This window comes from Mobula birostris, chromosome 8 (genome assembly GCF_030028105.1).
Source record: "Mobula birostris isolate sMobBir1 chromosome 8, sMobBir1.hap1, whole genome shotgun sequence".
Lineage (NCBI taxonomy): Eukaryota > Metazoa > Chordata > Chondrichthyes > Myliobatiformes > Myliobatidae > Mobula > Mobula birostris.
Window position 1 is genome coordinate 168,960,263 of NC_092377.1, and position 9,337 is coordinate 168,969,599.

The window sequence follows — 9,337 nt, forward strand, 5'->3', positions numbered from 1 at the left end:
GGCCACTCTGAGATCAAACTAACTCTTTGCTACTACGTAGTCCTCCACCTTCTACAATCCATGTGCCTATCGAAGAGTCTCTTAAATATCTGCATAGTGGTTAGCACGACAGTATCAGCTCAGGGCATTGGAATTCAATTCCGGTGTCGTCTGTAAGAAGTTTGTGCATTCTTTCCGTGACCGTGTGGGTTTCCTCTGGGTGCTCCAGTTCCCTCCCACATTCCAAAGGCATTCTGCTTGGTAGGTTAATTGATCATTGTAAATTGTCCTGTGATTAGGCTCGGGTTGCATAGGTGGGTTACTGGGGAGTGGGGCTCATTGGGCTGGTTGGATCTGTTCTGCTCCGTGTCTCTAAATTAAAAAATAAAAGTAAATAATATATCTTGGACACCAGGGATTCTGTAAATGCTGGAAATCCAAAGTAAGACACAATAAATGCTGGAGGAGCTCAGAATGTCAAGCAGCATCTATGGAAATGAATAGTTGACGTTCTGGGCCAAGACACCTCTTGGGACATACCCGCCTCTACCAGCACCCCTGGCGGTGTGTTCCATGCACCCACCACTCTGTGTAAAAAAAAATTCCTCTGACCGCCCCCCCCCATACTTTTCCCCAATGATAACAAAGCTAGTTCTGATTCTGATGCTGAATGTAGATTGCATGTTGGTCTTTCAGACCATGTGGATTTAGGGAAATGTGATTAGTACAATCTGTGAGTTAATTCCAACTACAATTTTTCAGACCAGTGAGAATGAAACCTGACTGAAGTTGAATTTTTAATATTGCAGCATTATTGAGATCACTTGAGGAAATGTTTATACTGAATGACAGTGGACGGGAGAGATTTCCTGACAGGGGTTAAAACCCAGATGTGGTGTCCAATATCTAAACTTCAATCAGCACAATTTATTTGTAGGGTTTGCTCAAATTTCTCCGGTCAGTTCCCCTTAATCATTCTGTTCTATGTGGTCAGGTATAGATCTGCCAACAAGGATGGTTCTATCATAAAGGATGTGCCCAGAATTCTAAGTATCACATTTACAGATAACAGAAGCAATGTTCAGATTTTAGATCGTATTTTTTCACTAATGCCACAATTCAATGAAAAGACAGCAGAGGCTGAGTGAGTGGTGGTTTCATAGGCAGTGCTGGTGTGAGGGCCCTGGCTCAGTGCTGAGCTTGGACACTGTCCTGTGGGGACTGACTTATGCGCTTGGTCTAGCTGCTCCAGCTTTCTCCCAGCGAAGGGTCTCTGCCCAAAGTGTCGGCTGTTTATCCCTCTCCATATATGCTGCCCGAGCTGCTGAGCTCCTCCAGTATTTTGTGTACGTTACCTCATGGATGTGCGGGTATGGAATGGACTAATGTAAATTTCCCTGAATGTCGATATACAGGAGAACAGGGGAGGGGGTTATGATGGCCATATGGCAGAGAGTAAGCTATCCAGAAAAAGGTGGATGTATTGGCATACACTCGATGGGCTGAATGGTTTCTGTTTCTGTCATTAGAAACTATCTGAGGTAAGTGTGGCCAAGTTCAAATTGCTAAGGTGGATGAGCAGCCAGGGACTGGTTGTAAATTTCATGATACAGTTCAGAAAGCTGGGGTTTATTCATGGGCTTGGTAACCATGGAAATGTAACCAGACCAGCAATCCAAAGGATTTAAGGAGGGGAATAAACAGTTTATATTGAGAGCTGAGAGCTGAGACCTGAGACCGGAGACGCTTCATCAGGACTGGAAGACAGGAATCTGGCATCTCCCTCCACCTTCATATTCTGGCTTCTGCCCTCTTCCTTTCCTGTCTTGATGAAGGGTCTTGGCCCAAAACATTGCTAGTTAATTCCTCCCTATAGGTACTGCCTGACCTGCTGAGTTCCTCCAGCATTTTGTGTGTGTTGCTCTGGATTTCCAGCATCCTTAAAAACTCTTGTGTTTATGATGTTACTGATGTCCTCACACTCCAGAATACTGCCCCCCCACCGCCCCCCCCTTGCTCACTCCATACTTTTCTACAACTTTTTATTTGCTTTCTCCAATTCTGCAAAGAGATTCCATCACCAGACACACTTTCATGTCTCCTCTCTGATATGTTTTGTAACTCCAAAACATAAAACTATTGAAAGAAAATCTTGTGAGCCTGGGAATAACTGGACCACATTTTTTTTAGCTTTTAGTGAGGTGTGCACTTGTGACATAGTAACATAATGATGCATGCCATTCACATACTTGTATAACCTGTAATGAATTATGTAAGCAAGAAAGAAAGCTTAATCAAACAATATGTTTATAATCTGAAATATTAAATACATTACACTCCTCCCTGCTTAGCCATATTGATTGTCTATAGGAGGCCTGATGAAGGGTCTCGGCCCGAAACGTCGACTGTTTACTCTTTTCCATAGATGCTGCCTGACCTGCTGATTTCCTCCAGCATTTTTTGTATGTTGCTTTGGATTTCCAACATCAGCAGATTTTCTCGTGCTTGCTAGTTTTCACATTGTGAATATGAAGGCTACTCAGTCCTGTATCATTCGCAGCATTACCAGATTTTTCATCAGCAGCATACACGTTAGTGCTCTTTTTGAAACTGAAACTTGACTTTTTATCTTTTGCTCTTCCTTGTACAGTACATTTATTACACAAAATACTCTGCAGATGCTGGGATCAAAGCAACACTCACAACACGCTGGAGGAACTCAGCAGGTCGGGCAGCATCCGTGGAAAAGATCGGTCGACGTTTCGGGCCGGAACCCTTCGTCAGGACTGTAGGGGGAGGGGGCAGAGGCCCTATAAAGAAGGTGGGGGAGGGTGGGAAGGAGAAGGCTGGTAGGTTCCAGGTGAAAAACCAATAAGGGGAAAGTTCAAGGGGTGGGGGAGGGGAAAGGCAGGAAAGGTGAAGAAGGAATAGGGGAAAGCACAATGGGTAGTAGAAGGACGCGGAACCATGTGGGAGGTAGTAGACAGCTGGGGGAGGGGGCAGAGTGAAATAGGGATAGGGGAAGGGAGGGGGAGGGAATTACCAGAAGTATTTATTTTTGTCTGCTCAACATGCTCTTTGCATGTGTCCTACTTTGTTGCATTTTCTGCAAGTTTTGCATTTTAACCTGCATTGGTCTGGTGTATGTAAGCTCCTGCCACAGCAGTAACACAATTGTTCGACCAGGCTGGTTTATGTTTAGATGGTGCAATTCACTTTGTTGTGCACACTCACTTTCATTCCAGACTGCAACTCAATTGCATCTCTGGCTGCCATTTCCATTGATAGATTGAGCTCTTTAAATGTGCTTCAGTTGGGAGCCATTTTTGAATGCTTTCTTGTAAAATTCCATAAACTAAGTGATCTCTCAGTGCATTGTTAAGCCCATCACTGAACTGCCAATGCTGGGACAATTTCTTCAATTCAGCCACATATGCTGAAATGAAATCTCCTTCCTTTTGATTCCATTCATGACACCTGAAGCATTCTGCAATCAACAATAGTTTTGGTTCTAAATGTTCCTGTATTCCTTTCACAATATCAGCAAAGAAAATTTCAGATGATTTGGTTGGAGTAGTCAGACTTCTATACTTTTTCCCCTATTGCACTTAATAGTCTCTTTTTGTTGGCTACTTCATTATCTTCAAAATTCTGTTCAATTTGTTTAGTATACATCATCCAGTTATCTGTTGTGCAATTGAACGCATCTATCTTTCTGCTGTAGCCAGCCATTTCTGTTTCATTTTTATATATTTATTATCACCCAGAACACACTGTTTACAAACCCATGAATTTTGTCCATTTTCTGCAATTTAATTGAAAGAAAAAACTTGGGAGCCCCAGGATAACTCAAGTCTCTTTAGTTTTTTACTTTTAGCGAGGTGCGCACTTATGACAAGGTGGTGTAATGATGTCTGCCATTCACGTTCTTTTACATGTAACCCTAATGAGTTATGTAAACAACAAAAACTTCTTAATCAAACAATATATTTATAATAACACTCAAATATAATGGAAATATTAGATACATAATGCTCTCCTTCAGTAATATTCAGGGACTGTTCACTCTGTAACTTCCTCTTTCATTCCTACCACCTACACCAATTCCTGAGCAACAGACACAAAATGCAGAAGGAACTCAGCAGATCAGGCAGCATCTATGGAGGGGAATATATTTCGAGCAAAGATCCTTCATGAGGACTGAAAAGGAAGGGGCAAGAACAAGAGTAACTCAGCAATCCTACAACCAGAGCTGGGGAGTTTAAATCCAGATTAGGCTTATTTTTATTTGTCCCTTATACATCGAGGCATACAGTGAAATGTGTTGTTTGTGACACTGACCAACACAGTCCCAGGGGTATGCTGAGGGAGCGGGGGGTTACAGGTAGCCTGCAAGAGTCCCCATGTTTCTGGCAGAACGCAGCATGCCCGCATCTCACTGCCCTGACTGGTCAGTCTTTGGAACGTGGGAGGAAACTGGAGCACCTCTGGGAAAACCACAAGGTCATGTAGAGAGCTTACAAACCTTTCACAGACAGCAGTTCAAATTGAACTCTGATCAGGGATGCTGTACTAGCATTACACTGACTGCTATGATGCTGTACCGCCTACGTTTTATCCAGAGCTAAATAAATCTGCAGTGAAATACTGTACTGTGTTGGTAACAATGACAGGAAAGGGAGGGGGTTCACAAACAAAATGTTTTTTGGTTCACCATGTTGATCAGGAAACAAAGTCTACTATCCTTTCTGAGCTACGTGGTTGTGCAGCGGTTGGCACGTTGCCTTACTGCATCAGATGATCACTGATTAGGAGCGAATTCCAGCTGTTATCTTTAAGGAGTTTGGACGTTCTCCCTGTAGCATGTTAAATTAATTGTTTACTGCATTGACTCTCTGGAACTCAGTGATGCCAAAAAGGTGGTGGAGCACAGAGTGTGTGAGACAGAAACCGGTTCTGTAGAAGAGCTCCCATCAGAATGTCAAGTGTTACTCCTCACTCAGCCACTCCAGCATTTCTAGGCTTTTGGAATTTCCCTTGGCACACAAGCGGGATGGGGCGGCATGGCAGTGTGGCAGTTAATGTAACACTTTATCCTGCACCTTCCTCATTTTTCCCAGAAACTCAAATCATTGCTGCTCTGCTGTCATTCCTGTCAACATCTCCTTCCAATTCACTTTGGCCAACTCCCCTCTCATACCACTGTAATTTCCTTTACCCCATGGAAATTCTGTTACATCAGACTTTACTTTCTCCCTTTCAGATTTCAAGGTGAACGCAATCATATTGTGATCACTGCCTCCTAAGGGTTCTTTTACCTTAAGCTCCCTAATCACCTCTGGTTTATTACATAACACCCAATCCAGTATAGCTGATCCCCTAATGGGCTCAACAAAAACTGCTTTAAAAAGCCATCTTGAAGACATTCAACAAATTCACTCTCTTGGGTTCTGTCAACCTGATTTTCCCAATCGACCTGCATCTTGAAATCTTCCATGACTTTCATAACATTGCCTTTTGACACACGTTTTCTATTTCCTGTTGTCATTTGTGGTCCACATCCCAGCCACCGTTTGGAGGCCTGTATGTAATTAATTGTGGCAGCATTAGAAATGATCTTTCAAAAATCATTGGACTCTGGCATGGTACCAGAGGCCTGGAAAATTGCAAATGTTGCTCCACTCTTTAAGAAAGGAGGAAGGCAGCAGAAAGGAAAATATAGACCAGTTAGCCTGACCTCAGTGGTTGGGAAGATGTTGGAGTCAATTGTTAAGGATACGGTTATGTCCTCAGTGCTGGCCTGACCAGGGGACCCCAGCGCTGTCCTGAGGGGGGTGGTGGTGGGGGGGTCCTCAGTGCTGTCCCGATGGGAACCCTTTAGTAGAGTTGTTTCTCCACTCTGCCACCCTTGTCCATAACTATATCCTTAGAAAGACTTGCTTAAGATCAGCTGGCTTCTCTCTCCTTACCTCACACAAGTTTGTGTGGGATGGAGATTGTTGCTGCCATGGTTGATTGGAAGAGAAAGCTAGTGGGCTTCACTTTTCAGGCAGCATGGACAACTCAACATCTCTCAACACCACACCAAATGGAGCATTAGATCAATTCCAAAGTAGTTATGTTCGGTGGAGGGAGATGCTTGAAGTGATGCACCGTTCACTGGCTTATTGAAGGAGTTCCATTAAGTTAATTTTAATTACCTTTGGGAATTCAAATTAGACAGTAATGGACAAAGTAGGTGATTCTGTTGCAATTATAATCAGATTATGCAGATAAGCTGTGTTTATTTTGGTATCGGGAGAGCTTTAGTGCGCACTACAAATCACTGCAAATTATTAGTCAGCATTCTACTGGGCATAGTTTGTTAATGATTAGTGGGAAATGTTCAGCTGACAGGTCAGTGGCTGAGTGTCAGTCACTCCTGCCTTAAGCCCTCTGTTCTGTTAACACTTCAGCAAGGTTCCTTTTATACTTACAGCCGCATCGACCAAACATTGCTCTGAGCATTTTTATATGGCCTGAAAGCTGCGTGGCACTTTCATGCATTTTTTTTTTGTAATATGTATATTACAGCGTTGGCACTCAATGTGCTGGTGGTCCATTAACAATGAGCTGCCACCTTCCATTCTGTGTTTATTGTTACAATTTGTAACAGTGTTATAATTTGAAACACAACATAAATATATCAAAGGTTGTGGTATATTTATTATTTAGAAAATTTATGGATTATATTTATTAACATTATTTATTACATGGTATTTCACAATTATATTAACACTGATTTCAAAATTATATTAACTTAATTTCTAAGTTATATTAGCATTGTTTAAAAGAAAATTCCAGTGGTGCGGCAACGAAGGCTATGTGCGTGGGAGCATTTCAGTTACTGTGCAGCTTAGAGGGAACAGTGCTTAGAGGCTGAGTGTCAGCACTCCTGCCTCAAGGACACAGTTCTGTCTACACGTGAGGCAGTGTAGAGGGAGAGCTGTAACGATATAAATTAACTCAAAGTTTCGTGAGGAGGTGTGGCTCGTTAACACAAGGGACAGTACCTGATAAACGATGTATTCTAGGTTAATAAACAACTTTCTAAATGAACTTAACTAGAAAGGCATTTCTGAGACGGGTACTTATAGACATTCATACATCTTTGAGGATGTGCATATCACTGAGAGGTCAGCGTTTATAGCCCTGAATACCCTTGTGAAGGTGGTCATGTGCTGCTTGAAAAGGTGCAGTCCCCATGGTGACCCTTTTGGGAGGCAGTTCTAGCACTTAGATTCACTGACGAGGATAAAGCCATATTATGGAAAGATAGTATGGAAACATACTATCTTAGAAAGATAGAGGGCTATGGGTAAGCCTAGTAATTTCTAAGGTAGGGGCATGTTCGGCACAATTTTGTGGGCCAAAGGGCCTGTATTGTGCTGTAGGTTTTCTATGTTTCTATGATTTCCAAGTCAGGAAAGTGTGTGACTTGGAGGGGAGATTCTGATACATCTCCTGCTCTTGTCCACCTTGTGGTAGGTGTAGGATTACTTAAGATGCACATTATTTAATGAATGTCCCAGATGCTGTGGGATCTGAACTCACATCTCCAGATCAATTGAAAAGGCTCCTGAGTTACTTGTCCAATAACTGAACCACTATCAGTACCGATGTAGGTGTCAGGAAATGGAGATGCTGTCTGATTGTGGGTGAAGACACTGGGGAAGTGTAAGGCTCTTGTATGTGAACACAAGAGGCAGTTCACTAACACCCCAGGGTGGTTCTGAGGAAGAGCTGCTTGGTTGTAGATTCCCAGACCAAGATAGTACTGAGGAAATGCGTCTTTGTTGTTGGATACCAGACTGGTTAATACACATGAGCAGTGTGGAGGGACAGTTGTACTAATGATGATTTATTGTACAACAGTGAGTCTGACAGGCATAGTGAAAGATGTATAACATGGAGGCTGACTGAGACCCACTAACCATAAACCACTTAGTCACAATAACCTTATACTTTTCCTGATTCTCCCCACAATCGAAAGTTCAAAAGTAATTTTACTATCAAAGTTACATATATAACATTGAGTTTCATTTTCTGTGGGCATATTCATAGAATATAATACATAGAATAATAACCATAACATATCAAATCCACCCCATTCTGCCTCTCACTTCGCATGAACCCACCGATCTGTATGTCCAAGGGAAACCCTCGTAGTCACAGGGAGAGCTTATAAACTCTGTTCCAAGGGTCAGACCTGGGTCTCTGACACCCTGAGGCAACTGCTCTTCCAGCCATGTCACCATACTTTCTACATGATCACTGAGCCAGAATCATTCCTCTCTCTCCACCCACACCTTCCTATTCTGGCTTCTGCCTCCTTCCTTTCAAGTCCTGATGTAGGGTCTCAGCCCAAAACGTCGACTGTTTATTCCTCTCCACAGATGCTGCCTGGCCTGCTGAGTTCCTCCAGCATTTTGGTGGATGATCTGGATTCCAGCATCTGCAGAGCCAATCTTTTGTGTTTATGCTAGGGATCTTCTGAAAGAAAACCAGAAAGTGTCCAAAACAAATGAGATTCCACCTACTCTGTCTGCAGAAACTCTGACGCTAGAAATGGGCTGAGACGTCAGTGCAGACTCAGTGTGTCTCCCATGGTTAAAATTCATTATCAGTGGCTAGCTTTCATTTGCAGTAGGATCTGTAAAATTATTTTTTAAACTTTTTCTCTAGTTTGATTTCCCCATCCGCACACCTCACTAATCCATTGGGAGCCTCTTCAATCACCAAAGTAGATTATTAACTTTCCAGTATTTGGACAACAGCAGTGTTTGAAATTCGACTCAGACAGGTTCTTGTTTGCTGTGAATGAGATTGGAATGGAGTCTATCTCTGTTACATTACTCATCTGTCTCAAACATTTCTCTCCCTGCTTCTTCCCATTTGTTACTGAAATCTCCACCAATATTCTGTACACTGTCCGAACCAACCATTCCTCACCCTCCATCCTGTCCATTGGGGTTTTATCTCTTCTTCCAGCCTTACAAATTCTGAGGTCTCTCTCCTGTTCCATATTATCTCTGAATATAATCATTCACCAACCGAATGGTCAGCTTCATCCTAATCTTCCTTCAACTCTCCATCCTGTTCGTTTAACACCCTCTATCAAGCCTCTTCAGCTAAGTTTTTAATTATTCGTTCATTCAGTCATTATGTGTCATGTTGTATGACTTGGGCGATCATGGTCTTTCCGTGATCATGTTTGTTCTTGGAACTTTTTTTCTGCAGAAGTGGTTTGCCATTGCCTTCTTCTGGGCATTGTCTTTACAAGACGGGTGACTCCAGCCATTATCAATACTCTTCAGAG

At 42.6% G+C, this 9,337-nt stretch overlaps 1 protein-coding gene across 1 annotated transcript in view; it reads left to right on the forward strand.

The window, feature by feature from the left end:
• gfra2b (GDNF family receptor alpha 2b) overlaps window positions 1-9,337 on the forward strand; it is a 485,436-nt gene that overhangs the window by 155,433 nt on the left and 320,666 nt on the right. The gene's annotated exons all lie outside the window — the stretch shown is intronic.